General features: G+C 41.9%; 1 protein-coding gene across 4 annotated transcripts in view; it reads left to right on the forward strand.

Moving 5' to 3' along the window:
- The window catches only part of ZNF608 (zinc finger protein 608), a 111,406-nt gene that overhangs the window by 72,752 nt on the left and 20,236 nt on the right, over positions 1-18,418 (forward strand). The gene's annotated exons all lie outside the window — the stretch shown is intronic.

Here is an 18,418-nt window from a genome sequence, read left to right on the forward strand (position 1 = left end):
CGTTGCGGTGCGCAGGCTTTCTCATTGCGGTGGCTTCTGTTGTTGCCGAGCGCGGGCTCTAGGTGCACAGGCTACAGTAGTTGTGGCATGTGAGCTCAGTAGTTGTGGCTTGCGGGCTCAATGGTTGTGGCTCGCAGGCTCTAGAGTGCAGGCTCAGTAGTTGTGGCGCACGGGCTTAGTTGCTCTGTGGCATGTGGGATCTTTACAGACCAGGTATTGAACCCATGTCCCTTGCATTGGCAGGCGGATTCTTAACCACTGCGCCACCAGGGAGGTCCCTATACCATTATTATTTATCCATTCCTGTGCCCGTGGACTTTTGGATATGGACTTTTGGATTGTGTTCTTTGCTATTTCAAACATCCTCCATGTGAACATTCTTGTATGTGTCTCCTAGTATCTAAGCCAGTTTTTTTTTTTTTTTTTTTTGGCTGCATTGGGTCTTCGTTGCTGTGCACGGGCTTTCTCTAGTTGCATTGAGCAGTGGCTACTCTTTGTTGTGGTGTGCTGGCTTCTCATTGTGGTGGCTTCTCTTGTTGTGGAACACAGGCTCTAGGTGTGCGGGCTTCAGTAGTTGTGGCACATGGGCTCAGTAGTTGTGGCTCGCAGGCTCAAGAGCACAGGCTCAGTAGTTGTGGCACACGGGCTTAGTTGCTCCGCAGCATGTGGGATCTTCCTGGACCAGGGCTCGAACCCGTGTCCCCTGCATTGGCAGGCGGATTCTTAACCACTGCACCACCAGGGAAGTCCTAAGCCAGTTTTTAAACAAACCAATCTACTTTAAACACTCTCCTGAGTTTTTTTTTTTTTTAAAGATTTGTTGTGCTAAGAGGGTATGCCACAAAATATTTCAGGTATTATAGATTATAAAATGACCATTTATTACACACTTCAAAGAAAGGCCTGTATTTACACGACAGTCTAAAAGAACAGTAGCTTTATTTCTCTGCTCTTAAAAGTGGTTCAGATAAAAGTCCTCATTGATGCAAAATGCATTTCATTAATGTTTGTTAAAACTGCAGCTTGAAGAGCCAAATGGAATTTTAAGATCAAAAAGACAAACGAGAGCCAACAGAAAAGAAAACCAACGAGAAATACCTGCTTCATTTACAGGCGCTATCTTCACCTCTCCTTCCTGGGTTCATGGAGCATTTATTGTTTGCACTTGCCACTAGGTGTTCTGGTTATGTTTCTCTAGTGGCACTCACTAAAAGCCTTTGATGGCATCTCTTCAACCTCTATAATGTTGAGAACACACTAGGTTCTCCATAAATATGTACCACTCTTCAAGTATGTCTTCCAAGAGTAGCCACGTTGAATTAAGAAGAACTCTGCTTGTCTTCTGTAGCCTCATCTTGCTGCCCAGGGGCTTTTGCCTCCTTTTTCTCTCTGCACAAAGCCCTCTTCTCCCAGGTCTTCTGCATGGCCCACTCTCAGTGTCTGTCTTGGCTTAGATATTACTTCCCCAGGATAACATTCCTTGACTCCCATCCCCAAACTAACTTCTCTCCTGTTACTTTTGAACCCCTTATACTGCTCTATTTCTTCAAGAACTTAGTACCTAAAATTGTAGCTCCTTGCTTGGTTATTATGTGTCTTGTCCCACTTGGTATGTAGGTATGGAGTCTGTCTTGCTAACTGCTGTTTTCCAAGCCTGCAGTGGTAGCCAGCACTCGGAAGGGGGGCATAAACATGATTGAGTAAATGAATTTACCTTAAATAACGGATAGATTAAAGATATTTCTAAGTAAAGGATGGCTGTAGTCTCATGGAGTGTATCCTAGTATAGACTAGAGACTTTTAAGCAAGTCATCAAACTCCTTAGGACTTATTTTTCTCATGTGTAAAATGGGGTTATGGATGTAGTAAGTATAAAAACATGAATAGATATAAAATCCCTTTTTTAAAAATGGAAAAGGTGTGTTATTATTGTATGTATTGTTGACATTATGTAAACTGCCAGAGGCATACTAGCCCTTAAGGTTGTTGAAGGGAACTTGGATTGAGAGTGTTTTAGAGTTTTTCTATAGGAAAACACTCTTTAAAGATAAAAGAACCAGTCAAGTTGGAAGGCTCCAGAAGACTATGTTTATCTCAAACCCATGACCCCAAATCACCCTTAGTAATCTTCATCAAGAATCTGTCTGCTTTTACAATCTTGAGAACAAAAAACGGAGCTGGAGGGCTCAGGCTCCCTGACTTCAGACTATACTATAAAGCTACAGTAATCAAGACAGTATGGTACTGGCACAAAAACAGAAATATATATCAGTGGAACAGGATAGAAAGCCCAGAGATAAACCCACGCACATATGGTCACCTTATCTTTGATAAAGGAGGCAGGAATGTACAGTGGAGAAAGGACAGCCTCTTCAATAAGTGGTGCTGGGAAAACTGGACAGGTACATGTAAAAGTATGAGATTAGAACACTCCCTAATACCACACACAAAAATAAGCTCCAAATGGATTAAAGACCTAAATGTAAGGCCAGAAACTATCAAACTCTTAGAGGAAAACATAGGCAGAACACTCTATGACATAAATCACAGCAAGATCCTTTTGGACCCACCTCCTAGAGAAATGGAAATAAAAACAAAAATAAACAAATGGGACCTAATGAAACTTCAAAGCTTTTGCACAGCAAAGGAAACCATAAATAAGACCAAAAGACAACCCTTAGAATGGGAGAAAATATTTGCAAATGAAGCAACTGACAAAGGATTAATCTTCAAAATTTACAAGTAGCTCAATAAAAAAAACAAACAACCCAATCCAAAAATGGGCAGAAGACCTAAATAGACATTTCTCCAAAAAAAGATATACAGATTGCTAACAAACACATGAAAGAATGCTCAACATCATTAATCATTAGAGAAATGCAAATCAAAACTACAATGAGATATCATCTCACACCGGTCTGAATGGCCATCACCAAAAAATTTAGAAACAATGAATGCTGGAGAGGGTGTGGAGAAAAGGAACACTCTTGCACTGCTGGTGGGAATGTGAATTGGTACAGCCACTATGGAGAACAGTATGGAGGTTCCTTAAAAAACTACAAATAGAACTACCATATGACCCAGCAATCCCACTACTGGGCATATACCCTGAGAAAACCATAATTCAAAAAGAGTCATGTACCAAAATGTTCATTGCAGCTCTATTTACAATAGCCAGGAGATGGAAGCAACCTAAGTGTCCATCATCGGATGAATGGATAAAGAAGATGTGGCACATATATACAATGGAATATTACTCAGCCATAAAAAGAAATGAAATTGAGTTATTTGTAGTTAAGTGGATGGACCTAGAGTCTGTCATACAGAGTGAAGTAAGTCAAAGAGAAAGACAAATACTGTATGCTAACACATATATATGGAATCTAAGAAAAAAAAATGTCACAAAGAACCTAGGGGTAAGATGGGAATAAAGACACAGACCTACTAGAGAATGGACTTGAGGATATGGGGAGGGGGAAGGGTAAGCTGTGACAAAGTGAGAGAGTGGCATGGACATATATACACTACCAAACGTAAAATAGATAGCTAGTGGGAAGCAGCCGCATAGCACAGGGAGATCATCTCGGTGCTTTGTGACCACCTAGAGGGGTGGGATAGGGAGGGTGGGAGGGAGGGAGATGCAAGAGGGAAGAGATATGGGAACATATGTATATGTATAACTGAGTCACTTTGTTATAAAGCAGAAACTAACACACCATTGTAAAGCAATTATACTCCAGTAAAGATGTAAAAAAAAAAAAAAGAAGCTGTCTGCTTTTAAATGGTATGGGCACCTAGCTGACATGACCTGGCACTTACTAAGAACTTTTTTATTTCCCTCTCAACAGTTAGGTATTCAGAGTTCTATAAAGTTTGCCCTTACTGATAGTTTGTAATATTCTCTTGTTCTTTTTAATGTTCTCACCACGGGGCATGTGGGATCTTAGTTCCCCAACCAGGGATCGAACCTGTACCCCCTTCATTGGGAGCGCGAAGTCTTAACCACTGAACCGCCAGGGAAGTCCCAATATTCTCTTGTTCTTTCATTTAGTGTATTATTTATCTGACCAGCTGAGTTGCACTCTCTTTCAGAGGAGACACTGTTTTGTTTGGATTTTGTTATTCTCCTGGACAAACATAGTCATGTGCTTGGCTGAGAAAAGGTGTTTGGATACAAGCTTATTAAGTTGTTTAAATACTTTTTATTAACTTTAGAATCTACTAGACCCGTTTTTCTCAACCCAGACTGTACATTAGAGTCATCTTAGGAGCTTTGGGAAAATGCCATGGCTCAGGTCTCACGTCCAAAGATTCTGACTCAGTTGGTTGAAGATGGAGTCTAGGCATTGTTTTTTTGTTTGTTTGTTAGTTTCTTTGTAACTTCTTACAGGTTTTTCTGATGGGCCCTCAGGGTTGAGAACCAGTAAACTAGAGTTGATCATTAGTTTACAAACGTGGCTGTCCACTGGGGTCACCTGGGGAAATTCGAACATGCTGGTGCTTGGGGCCCACTCTCAGAGGTTTTAATTTAAATTCAGGCAGCTTTCTGGGTTTTTAAAAGACAACTCAGGAGATTCTAATGTGCAGCAGTTTGGGAACTTCAGTGCTCAACTGTGGGCTCCTTGAATGCAGCACCAGACCCAAAGAGGTCTGTGCAACTTTGCCTGATGATAAGATTTACATGGAATACATATGAAAACGCAGACCCCTTCCACCCAGAATCTCCAGAGGAATGGTTGGGAACCCCGAGCTCCACAGGTGGTTTTATGATCAGGCAAGTTTGGGAAACATGGCCTATTACCATATTATAGTTGTGGGTGGATTTTCTTATAATTGACCACGGCAGTGAGAGGCCCGCATACCGCAAAAAGAAAAAAAAATAAATAAAAAAAAATAAATAAAAAGTGCTAGTCCTAGAACCCAGATCAACTGAATCACGATATTTAGGGGTCAGAGCACGGTATGGTTATTATAAAAACTTTTCCCCTGTAATTCTAACAGGAACCACTGATACAAACCAATTCCACGTCTTATTTAGGTGAGGAAGAATTAAATCAAGTGTATTTAGCGAGGTGCTAATCACTGGTATTTTATGTCATATTTCTCAGTAGTGTATTTAGGGGAAGAAATTGTCTTTCCGTTTTCTAATCATTTTTCTGGGTAATTTCTGGAATCACTATTGGATCCTTTCTTTCTCTGTAGAATTGGGCCTTCGTGAGTTCCGTTATCTTTTCTGTGCACTCCATGATAAAGGAGCCCGAGGATGATAGATAGCATGTATGTCTGTTGCTTAATCACAAAAATAAAAGCCAATTTCTGTTTTCTTGTAAAATACTTTTGGTTACAGGCAAAGAGAGAAATTTGACTCGAGGTATTGTGTGAGTGGAGGCATTTAGAAGAGAAGGTTGGAAATTGGATGTGTTGTACTCACTGTGGGCTGGAGTCCTCATTAGAAATTTAATGTGGAATGGGATTTGTTTCCGTGGTTTCGCATGACCATTTGGTTATGGCAAGTTATTTGAAAACCCCAGGTGGTCAGGTGAGTCTTGGCACGTCACCAGTCTAAGAACTGAGCGGGAGGCATACAGGCAGAAAAAAAAGGACTTTTCTGGGCTTTGCTTTTATATTGTGTACCTTTGTTTCCTGACCATTTATTGGAGCTTCCTTTGAATATTTTATTATCTACTTGGTTTATAATCAGGACCACCCACCTGATTTTAGCCTGCTGACTTTTTTCCCTGCCTTTTTATTCCCTCAAGCCCACAGTGCCTGTGTATTCATGTTTTTGCTTTCCATTCACGGAGGTCTCCAGCTGGGAAAATATAGTGTGTACAATACTCTCTGCCTTCAACTGACGTTGCTCATAAATTGCAACAGAAACACTGCTATCAGCAGCTTAATAGCAGGTAGAATACAGCTCTACATATCAAGTCTCAGCAGGATACAGAAACTATGGTTACCAAATTTCCAAAGGACAAGAGGAGGGGGGAGAAAGTTTTCTCTCTGAGAATAACTGAAACAACATTGCAAATCGATTCGCTGAAAGCAGCGTTTTGAAAAGGACATATAAGGGTTGCCTCAGTGGTTGCTCTTCTGTCACTTTTTGCTGAATTGTTATTTTTGAAGACCTCACAAGAGGTTTTTGTGTGGAGCCGTGTAGAAAAGGCAAGCTTGTTTGCTTCTTTTTTCTTTTCTTCCTTTCTTTTCAACTCTATTCTCTCTCTCTCTCTCTCTCTCTCTTCCTCTTTGTCTCTCTCTCTCTCTCATCCTTTTAAAACAAAAGAGCTTTGCTAAACTTAGTGAAAAGGGTACTGGTTAACTCTAATTCTAAGGTAGGGTGAGTAGGTACAGCTAGAAGCTGCCCTCAGCCACATCTACCCTCAGGTAAGCCTATATCTCTGGCAGAGGCAATACTGCCTATAACACTGCTATTGATGTTGCCTCTAAGCTACAATTTATTTTACCTGCACAGTGACCTGTCTACTTATTTGACCTCTGGTAAAAGAGCACACAATTATATAGCACATCAAGATGTTAATATTTGAGGCTAAGATGTGAAAATGGACACTCTTAATTATAGATCCTTTCCAGTAAAAGCAAATAGATGGCTTCTCCGGTGTGAGAATTTCCAGTGCTTTAGCACATCGTTTTATCTTAGTAAGTGAGATTATATTAATATTTTTAACAGTAAAAATCAAGGTTTGCACCCCAATATTCAGAGCACCCCAATATTCATCAAGGGAATTCCCCTCGATGAAGAAAGGATCGCTGGGCTCCATCATCTTTTGTGAGTGGCCGTAGCAGAATTCCGCCTCTTGCCAGAAGAGATTAGTGTGGATGGCAAAATAATTCTTGCTTTAAATCGAGTTAAGCTGTTGTATTAATACTCCTGTCAAAGGGCTCAGGCAGATAAAAAGTTCTCAGCCTCATTCCAGGCTCCTTGGTGGCTTTTCCCAAGGGAATAGAATAATACCTCCTACCCCAGAATGTCAGAAAGTAATTAATCAAAATCATTATTCCCCATTTCTTTCCTGGTAAAACTCAACATGGTTTATGTATATCTTATTTTGTATGATGAACATTTTTCTTTAAAGTCTATTAGCTTAGTTTCTCTGCTAAGAATCACCACAAATGCTTGGAGCATGAGTAGAGGTAAGAATTGGTATTTTTAATAAGCACTCAGGTGGATCTCTTTCATCCTGCGAGTTTGGGAAAACATTAGAGTCTGATAAGCCTGGGTTTCAAGCCCATATTCCATCTTCTAGGGTGTGCGTGTGTGCATGTGTGCGTGCATGTGTGCATGTGCGTGTGAGAAGAGATTGACATATTTCTCTGTATTCCAACCAGGAACCCAGGCTCAGAAACATGCCCTGTGTTTCCTCCAGAATTGGAACCTTGATTGCTTTTTTTTTTGTTTTAGCTGAAGTATAGTCGCTTTATAATAATATATTAGTTTCAGGTGGATAGCATAGTGATTCAGTATTTTTACAGGGTATACTCCATTAAAAGTTATTACAAGATAATGGCTCTAATTCCCTGTGTTATACAATATATCCTTGTTGCATGTCTATTTTTATATGTAGTAGTTGGTGTCTCTTAATCCCATACCCCTATCTTGCTTGCCCCCTCCCCTTTAGTAACCACTAGTTTTCTGTATCTGTGAGTCTGTTTCTGTTTTGCATATACATTCATTTGTATTATTTTTTAGATTCCACATATAAGTGATATACAGCATTTGTCTTTCTCCATCTGCCTTATTTCACTAAGCATAGTATTCTCTAGGTCCATCCATGTTGCTGCAAATGGAAGAAGTTTGTTCTTTTTTATGGCTAAGTAATGATGGGCACTTGGGTTGCTTCTATATCCTGGCTATTGTGAGTAGTGCTGCTCTGAATATTGGGGTGGAAACCTTGATTTTTAACATTCAGCAAAGCCTATGGAATTTACTGTAACTAACACTCCATTTGGTTTAAGTATTGTGTGTTGTCCACCCGTTCTTGTCAGGTGACTTGCCCATGTACCATCTCCATAGGCCAGGAAGGTGTGGTGACTGATTGCCATCCTGAGAATGCCTCATCTCCCAAAGCAAAGATGGAGAACGCCTGGGGATGCAGCCCTGGCCTTTCAGCCATCATTGGCTACTTTTGAGCCTTGTGATAAAATGAAGCAAGTAGAACAAAGGGTTCTCAGTGCAAGTTTAGATAAACTCTATTCTGTAATGTTATTTTTGACATCACTCCATCAGCAGGTAACGAGTGTGTGTGTGTGTGTGTGTGTGTGTTTGGGCTTGATTAAATGAACAGGGGAGTCCCTCGTTCCCATGTCACGTACCACGGGACTTTGGTTTTATTGTTCACTGCTCTGGCTCTTTCTTTGCCCAGATCTCAAAGAAGCCTTTTCTTGATAACCCCTCTCCTCCAAAGCAACTTCTAATCTTTTGGATGTGTGTTAGTCTCACTGGAGCAAAGTTCTGCAACGGCTCCTGGCTGGTGGTCAGACCCCTCAGCTGTGTGATGGGGTCTGAAGGGACCCCTTGCTCATTGGAGAAGCACTGAGAGCCTGTCAACTGGTATCCTGGTTGCCACTCACCTTGGGTGCTTGTGTGTGGACGCAGAGGATCACTGGAAGAGAAGGAAGTCGGAGACCCAGTTATGGTCTGTCCTCCTTTGCCCTGGGGCCTGGGACCAGACATTTAACATCTCTGGGCCTCAATTTCCTTCTCTGTAAGGAGAGTGATCTTCAAGATCCTTTTGTGCTTGAAAATTACATGATTTTTTGATTCGTTTATTTTATGGGCATTCAGGACATGATACGATGAAGCCTATTGTGTAAAACGAACTAGGGCAAAGGGCAAACCCTTGAATCGAGGGCCTGGCGGGTACGTTCATCCTCTTTGTCTCCGTGTCCATGGGGTTACTGGGTCATTGTCACAGGGTGGAGCCAGACCCCCTGGGTTCCAATTCCCAGTTCCACAGCTTACTGCCTGTGTGACCTTGGGCAGTAACTCACTGCCTGCTTTATGCCCCGGTCCATCATTGGTAAAATGGAGATAAATATAGTATGCCTTATGCCCTCCCTCCCCCAACACACATTGGGTTGTTAGGAGGATTAACTGAGTAAATATCTGTAAGACATTTTGAATGCTGCCTGAAACATATTCAGTATGAAATGCACTTGTTAAATTAACAGACACACAAAAGTCTACTCCCCAGCATTGTAATATTTGTTCTAGGCAAAGACAGGAGTGTTCTTCAGTCGTCTGCCAGCATGTTCTCTAAAATGTGAGATTCCATCTAGGAGACAGGAAGACCCTTGGACTTGTAGGTTCTCTTACAGTTGCCAAGAGCAGTGTTAATGTTGGCAGTGTGTCCTTTCTGACAGCCCCATCAGGCTAGCAGGTGTCTTGACAGCAAGACCTTCCAACACAGGTGACCGTGAGAGGAGGGAGATGCGGCGGTCAGGGAATGTGTGCATCTCGGGATCCACAGTGGACGAACACTCGTTCCCAGGAGGCCATTCTGACTGCTTGTCAGAGACGGCTTTCCTGTGGGTCATGTGGAATGTAAACTACAGGAAGAGGTGTGGAAGCAGTGTCATTGGGAACAGTGCTTCATGGGTAAATATTTATTGCCCCCAAACCCACGTCAGTAAATTTCTTTTTTTAGTTTCTTTCATCTGGGATCATGAACGCACCCTAAGTAGAAGTGATCTTGAAGGATTGATCTTAAATAACTCATGCACTCAGGGATCAGGCAATTCACTTTTTACTCTCAGTTGAATTGCTAATTGAATACATTAAGTAAATGAGAGTTTACATGTCTATCATCCTCTCTCCCCAGGATACCCTCTGCATCTACCTTGACTGTATTAACTCACGTGTTGATTACTGGCATTTCTATTGTTGCTGTTATGGCCATTTTACTTTAGAATAGCAATTTTTTATAATTTTTTTTTTTAGTTCTGTTTTGTAGAATATTTGCCTGCACACCATGATTTACATATATTTACCAGATTTATATTTTAAAATATGCCTTCACATAAAATTAGGCTACTTTAATTAACTAGAATTAAACATTAAATACTGTAATTTGATGAGCAGATTAAAACACACACAGCAAACCCAACTTGTGTTTTGATCATTTGAGTTGTGAAGAGACTAGTCAAAATGAGTTACCAATCTTCTGGGGGCGGAGGAAGTGCCTTTACTATATTGTGAAGGTAAGAATATGGTAGTGGTTGGTGTCCATCTCCTTCCTTGTATGAGAAGCTAGGCACATGATTCCTAATAGCCTAAAGATGTGGCTTTCTTTTTTTAATTTGAATATTTATTTGGTTGCATCGGGTCTTCGTTGCGGCAGGCAGCCTCCTTAGTTGCGGCTCGCTGGCTCCTCAGTTGTGGCATGTGAACTTTTAGTTGCGGCATGCATGTGGGATCTAGTTCCTGGACTAGGGTTCGAACCCAGGCCCCCTGCATTGGGAGTGTGGAGTCTTAAATTGCGCCACGAGGGAGGTCCCAAGATGTGACATTTTTAAAGAAACTATTTGTATTATTGGGAGAACATGAGATAACCAAAAGCACACCGGGAAAGAAAATCATCATTCTGCATTTCACTTGGCACCAAGAAAGTCCGTATTAGAAGTCACAGGCCACTTGTTGAGGACAAATGGTGCCTGTCCCATTTCCAATAACCCTAACCAAAGGGCAGGTGACCTCATCTGTGCCAACAAGGATCACACCTGGAAAACATCACTCAAAACATCACCTGAGTCTTTCGCTAGTAATGATCATGAATGTGTAACCCGGGATTTGCACTGCTGAGCAGTAAGTTAAATAATTATATTATCTCCTTGAAATCAATTTCTGGTGATCACACATGCAGGTTGAAAACCATGGCTTTAAGATTTACATGCAGCAAATAAAATTTACGTTCCCTGAAAGGCAAAGAAGGCTGTCATTTCATGCTTCCTAAGCTTCATTGTCTACTTCCCTTTGGTACACACAAGCCGCCTCGGACGCACCAGTGTGCGTCCCATTATGGAGAGAGAGTTTTCTGCTCTGTCAACTTTGTTTTATAAAAGCTCTGTTTTCTTTATTACCTCTGTCTATTACATCTGTAAAATTTATTTAAGCAATGACAAATCTCTCTTTGGGGCCCAGAGTCTGGGAGAAGAACCAGTGGCAGGCTATTGGGAGGAGATTTGTTGGATCTGATTGTTCGTTAGATTGGAAAGAGCAGGGGGAGAGGCCAGCAGTCCAGATCTGCCAGGGCTGGGTGGGTTACGGTCTGTGTACGTCTGCATCATGTGAGCAACAAATGTACCTCATCAGTTGCTTTTGTAATAGTTCAGTAAAAGTGGATGGCTCTTGAAATCCCAGAGGAAGGTTCCTGGTTTCTTTAACTTACAAGGGTACTTATACTTAGTTCACAAAAATTTCTAATAAAAAATAGAAGATAAATAAAGCCAAATTGTTTACATCTATATTATCATCAAGTTACTCTGAAAATGGAAAGAATCAACCGAGATAGGCTCCTTCACTTCGGAAATATCAGAATCGGGTGATGAATGACACTTAGCTTCATGGTTTTTGCTTTTATATTTTAATTTGTGTATATAATTATAATACAGGGGTTCCTTTATGCCTTTATTCATTTTTTTTTATTGAAGTGTAGGTGGTTTTCAGCGTTGTGTTAAATTTCTGCTGTACAGCAAAGTGATTGTTATACATATATATATACATTCTTTTTAAAATATTCTTTTTCATTGTGGTTTATCATAGGATATTGAATATACTTCCCTGTGCTATACAGTAGGACCTTGTTGTTTATCCATTCTATATATAAGAGCTTACATCTGCTAACTGCAACCTCCCACTCCATCCTTCCCCGAACCCTCTCCCCCTTGGCAACCACAAGTCTGTTCTCTATGTCTGTGAGTCTGTTTCTGTTTCGTAGATAGGTTCATTTGTGTCATATTTTAGATTCTGTATATAAGTGATATTATGTGGTATTTATTTGTCTTTCTGCTTCTGACTTACTTCACTTAGTATAATAATCTCTAGTTGCACCCATGTTGCTGCAAGTGGCGTTATTTCGTTCTTTTTTATGAATAGTATTCCATTGGATATATACCACATCTTTATCCATTCATCTGTGGATGGACATTTAGGCTGTTTTTATGTCTTGGCTACTGCGAATGGTGCTGCTATCAACATAGGGGTGCATGTATCTTTTTGAATTAGAATTTTGTCTGGATATATGCCCAGGCGTGGGATTGCTGGATCATATGGTAATTCTATTTTTAGTTTTCTGAGGAACCTCCATACTGTTTTCCATAGTGGCTGCACCAACTTATATTCCCACCAACAGTGTAGGGAGGGTTCTTTTATGCTTTGATTCATTTTAATGTTTCACTTGCCTTAAAAGAAAAACCCACTTATTGAGTACCTGCTCTTTGCCAGGCACCTTGAAAGAGATGGTGCTTAGTCTGAGAGGTTGGCAGGTAAAAATCGGGCATCCTGAATGTTACGGTAAGTTCTGTGATAGAAATATCCACGGATGCAGTCAGGCAGCCTCAGGGCCTCCTAGTTGAGGCACCTGAACTCAGACTCCAAAGATTAAGGCAGGTCCAGGTTCTCCAGGCAAAAGGTAGGAGCAAAGCATGAAGTGACCTGTTGTGTGCCAGGGAAGTTTAAAGGCACTTTAATGTGTGAGGCAGGGGAGAGGTAGTGGTGAGTGGAAAGGTAACCAAGACCTGACTAGACAGTGGTATGGATGAAGAGGAGGGGATGGAGTCGGGAGTGAGTTAGGAGTCAAAATAGGCATGACTTGATGACTGATGAGATGTGAACGCTTAAACAGAAGCAGAAGTCTGCGGGTGTGAATTGTGACACCTTTGAAACAACATCTAAAATCCTAAGAAGTTAGAACTGTAGTCTGTAGTGAGTTCTAGAATTATCCCTTGGTTTTTTTTTTTTTTTTTGGCGGTACGCGGGCCTCTCACTGTTGTGGCCTCTCCCGCTGCGGCGCACAGGCTCCGGACACGCAGGCCCAGCGGCCATGGCTCACGGGCCCAGCCGCTCCGCGGCATGTGGGATCCTCCCGGACCGGGGCACGAACCCGCGTCCCCTGCATTGGCAGGCGGACTCTCAACCACTGTGCCACCAGGGAAGCCCCAATCCCTTGGTTTTATACTATGGATAATACCTTCTAAGCAGTTAAACATAAGTTGAATATAGAAGCATTTCCAGATTCTGTGCTTTTCCCAGACCGCTGTTTTCTCTGACACAGCACGTTACAGGAGAGAAGAGTAGTTCAACAAATAAGGGTTTTAAGCATTGGTATGCTGGTGGATGGTTAACCACTGGCTCTGGGGTGGGAGGTGGCAGCTGAGAGGAGGGGAACCCTGATGTGTAGTGTTTGCTGTTTTCTGTTGTATATATTCTCACCGTGGTTCATTTCAAGCTTCCATTGTGGTGTCTCACGTGGAGCTGGGACGAGACGCATGCACAGACCTCCAGTCTCACCACTGATCAGCACGTACATGGCTGTAACCTTGTGGGTTCCTGTCCGTGCATGCATAGTTTCTTCATGAAATTGTGTTGTTAATAAACTTAATGTTTATGTAAACTTGTACAATGCATTTAGGAGCATGGTACAGATGCCATGCCTGCCTGTGTCAGCCTGCCTGTGTTCAAATCTCTGACTGGGGGCAAGTCAGTCAGTGAAACTTTCTTATTGTTAATTTGCTCACCAGTAAAATAGTAATAATAAAAGAACCTGGCATGTAAGCACTGAGAAATAAATGAGGTAATCTGTGTAAAAGCACTTCTTCTTGTGACCTACATGTAGTAAAGCACTCAATCAATGTTCTTATATTTATTTTCTGTCTTTACGCCCTGGGGACAGTAACACAAATGTTAACTGCCTGTTGTGTAAAATAATGCTGCTTTTATTAGTTTTGGATTGCCATCTTTGAAGCTTCAGAAGAGACTCCAAATTCAGCTATACCAAGATTCAGTAGCAAATCTCGAGTTCATTGTGTCTAGAGGCTTAAACATTTCAGTAATCAATTTGGCCCCCTTGCAGCTTTAATCTTATTGACTCAAGATTTATACTTTATAGTCTTTTTATATATAGCAGCTACTTGAATATTTTAGTTGATTTTTCTCTGGATCTTTTCCTAGCTTATTTCTGGGTGGTGAGACATAGGACTACCCAAGGAAGACCTTTTATGTAAGAACAGGCTACGTGTGCAGTTTTGTCTTGAATACTTCACACACACACACAAAATTTGGCCGTGGTAGCCCATGATACTTATGAGTTTAATGTGCTTTGACCATTGCATTCTTGGATGAGTTAGAAAATTCTAATTTTCTTTAATATTAAAGTTGAGTTGAACTGAATGGCACCAGAAAATGTAACCTGTGGCACCAAGAGATTTTGTTCTCTTAACTGTCACCTCTTGGGAAAGCTTATCAAATCTAGTATTAACATTCACATACCTTGGAGTCAGTATACTGTCAGACACACAATGAAAAATGGTTTTCTGTTCACTCGCTTGGAAAAACATGCACTAATTTCTGTGTACTGATTCATATACCAGTATATACTAAATAAAATAGCGTAATCTATCTCGCGGCTAAATGTTATAGGATTTTGTGACCCCAAATCTCTAAATCAAAAGCTAAGTGAAACACCAAGCCGTTTGGATTTTCAGTTTTTCTGTATCCAAGAAATGTGATTTCTACAACATCAACATGTGATTTTCTCCTTGGCACCAAGGCTGTTGGTCAGCAGTTTCAGCACGTTTGGAGGGACTTTGCTGTGTGGCATGCCTGGTCTGGGCACCCACTGCACTTAAGGGACCATCCTGGTCCCGTAAGTGCTTGCCCTTTCCCAGGCCCCCGCCTCCCCCTCCCCCTCTCCCTCCCCCCTCCCCTCCCCCTCCACTGGGAGGCCCGTTTGGATAAGAAACACATGGTCTGCCTGGTTTTTCTTTCAAAGAAAATGAGAAAGCCTTTGGACCACTAATTCTGCAACCCCTTTCGAGTGCTACATTCCTCAAAGGAAACCTGAGTGGAATTTTGTACCCTCACCCTGAGGCCATCCAGTCTGTTGCTAACTGCTCACAAATCTAACTTCCCGTTTCAGCTGAAAAAGGTCTTTAGTTATTTTAAGCAAAGGACATTAGAAGGAAATAATATGTTTCTACCTCATTTCTCCATCAAGCGTTTTCCTGCCCTGGGTACTAATCCACACAGTTACTTGTTGTAAAAAAAAAAAATACTTAATGTTCCATCTGCCAACTGCCAAGTGGTAGCATTGTCCCAGCAAACATTCCGTGTTTGTGTTGGTATTAGAATTAGCGATTTCAGGGTCTGTGGTGGGTACAGATCAGATTTTGGTCGTGTGCGTGTACGTTTTCACTCTTGGGAGAATTACAAGGCAAGCTGGAAGGATGCTGAAATGTTGAGTCAGGTCTTCTTTCCCTGGAAAGAGGTGTATAAAACACACCCTGCTGATGAGCAGCCATTAACAGTGCATTACTTTCTGGAAAAGACTTCAAGCTGGCTGCCCTGCAGGTCAGAGTCGATAAAGACTGAGTTACTAACAATAGCCTTTCTCTCTTGCTGAAGCCTTGGACTTAACCCTAACTTCATCAGACCTGAGAAGAAGAGAATCATGTGAACAATGGGAGTCTTGGAGGTTGACTTGGGCCTAATGCTCAGAGGCTGTAAAAGCTGTCAGAGCGTTTGATGGATTGGCTCTCACGCCTTAGTCCCCAGTGCAAAGCTCCAACGGTCCAGCCTCTTCTCAGAGGCTTGATGTGCCACCTGGGGTCAGAACTTATCAGCCTGCGGGGCTAATGTTTCAGATGAGGCCAAAGTGCAGTCAATAATTTATACGGAAATTTGTGCTCAGAGTTGCAAGGAAAGCAAGTTTTGACTCGAATTCTTGTTGGTCCAAAAAAGAAGTCCAGGTCCACTTAAAATATTCCTGCTAACATCATTGTTGCGAGTATTCATACCATTTAAGGCAAACTTTAATTGAAAAAGAGAATTCGAGTCGTCATGGGATATTTATTTAGCATTTATCATGTGGAGCTAAATTTCAGAATCAGTAGGTGAGTTGGGGAAGGAAACACTGGCAGTTTGGAATTTATTAAAAAGCAAAAGCCAGTCATCCCTAGGATGTAATCATATGACTTTGGAAACTAATGAAGTGTCCTTGGGGAGTGTCGGTTTACAGGCTCTAGAATTGAGGTCGGTGGTACTGACAGCATGGAGAGAAACGTTAGGTAATATCAAGGGCTAGAAGAGATACAGGTATCAGAGAGGAATTAGGTTTCAGTTAGATGCCTTGAATCCTTCACCTGGTTTGCAGAGGAATGTCACCCAAAGTTAGCCGAGATGGCTGCGTGTGACTGGGTATGCGGGAGTGTGTCTAGAGCACCTCTGTGTCCACGTAAACACATGTATTTATACACACGGTATATAGAAGGAGACAGCCAAGCAGTGACACCGAGTGAGGCTGGTCAATCAATAACCAGCTAAGTTTTGTTCTGCTCCAGCAAAACGATGACTTGCTCCAGTAAGTGCTAACAAAGGCCCTTTTCCCTGTGCTGTGCTCTGGGAGAGAGCACTGTTAGTCACGCTTCATTAGGCTTGTTTACAGAAAAGAGCTGGTCTCTAAGCACGTTATTGAAATACTTGTAACTCTGTGGGGCTGTTTTCTTCCCTGAAAGATAAGAACTTTGGAATGTGGGATGGGGGAGGGTGGGAAGGCAGCCTCTGACCATTGTCATGAAAACTGGTCTGCTCAGCTGGGGTCGGAAAGATGAGTTTGCATGTAAGCTCTATCTGCATCCCCCGTCTGGTTTCTGTTGTCGAGGTACTGGGGACCTTGAAATTTGCTTTTTGGTAATTTAGACAGATGTCGGGTGTTCAGTTCGCTGTCCCCGAAATCTTGATGTGAGGTTTTCTTACCCCAATTCAGAGAGGAGGCTTCAGGGATTTAGAACTGCATTTCTCAGTGGCTTTACTATTGAGTGCTGAAATGAGGAAACATTTGCTTTAAACAGTGGATGTGGTAGGAAGGATGACTTTTTATTGGTTGAAACTGGTGGTAGGTATAGAAGTAATAAAAGTTCTTTTTTAAAACATTGAAGTATAGTTGATGTACAATGTTGTGTTAATTTCTGCTCTACAGCAAAGTGATTTGGTTTACATCTATACATACATTCTTTTTTAAAATATTCTTTTCCATTGTGATTTATCATAGGGTATTGAATATAGTTCTCTGTGCTATACAGTAGGACCTTGTTGTTTATCAAATAATAAAAGTCCTTAGTATTGGAATTTGCAGCCCCTAAGATTCTCAGAGACAGATAGATACACCACATGTTCAATTAGCGGGGTCACCAGGAATACAGGATAATTAGTACAGATGCCCATATCTGAGGTTGCTTCCCCTGGAAGCAACGCAGGAGGCCTTGCTTGCTGCTGGCTGTATTTCCCAGTGGGGGATCCTTAGTCCGTTGGCATCTCCCTCCATTCTTCAGTGGGTGGACCTCAGTTACAGGGAGAGTCCAGAGGTGAGGAAGCCAGAGTTCATTTGCTGAGTGACTATTTTATGTCAGTATCCCATTAATTGCTTTCCACAAATTACACCTTCTTTGATATTCATATTATTCCTACTCTGTAGATGGGGAAACTGAGGCTCTGAGAGGTGTAGTTCAGGATGAAGCAGCTACGAAGTGGGCTTTGAGCCTGGTGGGTCTGTCTCCAGAGCCATCTCTCTAGGTGTTTAGGCTGTTCCGTTCCATCCCCAGGCACTCTGAGTCTTTCTTCTTCCGTTGTCCGGTCCTTGAAGTAAAATTGACTGCAGACTGAGCTTGATTAGACTTAATCCTTCAGTTTATTTTTGCTTTTTCTATTACATTCTGAACCTGAGCCATAATTATGTGGCTTCACTTACCAGAGGGTGTGAATTACCTCCCATGCTGCCTGCTGGCCATGGTCACCTCCAGGTGAGAACAGGGAGGGTCCCCAGTGACAGAAACCTCACTTATCCTATTGCCTTGCATTGCGAGGCTGACTCTGGCCCTTCTGACGTCCGCGTTCCGCATTTCCTTTTTAGATGTGCAAAGATGGTGAGTCTTAGGGGACACACAAAATACACCCCTTTGTGTGCCAGATACATCAGAGCCTTCCCGTTGACGTACACACACACACACACACACACACACGATTGAGAGGCAGTTCCTTGTTTTTCAGCTGCTGTTGTAAATCGCTATTTTAAATTTCAGCAAGTGGAATAATAGCAGAGTGATCATTTCCAGTAAATGCTGTTGGCCTTTGTAAAGAATGGCTTGTTCAGAGGTTTTATGATTTACGGGGACACAGCTGGTGGCCAGC

This window comes from Mesoplodon mirus (assembly GCF_964341445.2).
Source record: "Mesoplodon mirus genome assembly, chromosome: 5".
Classification (NCBI taxonomy): Eukaryota; Metazoa; Chordata; class Mammalia; order Artiodactyla; family Ziphiidae; genus Mesoplodon; species Mesoplodon mirus.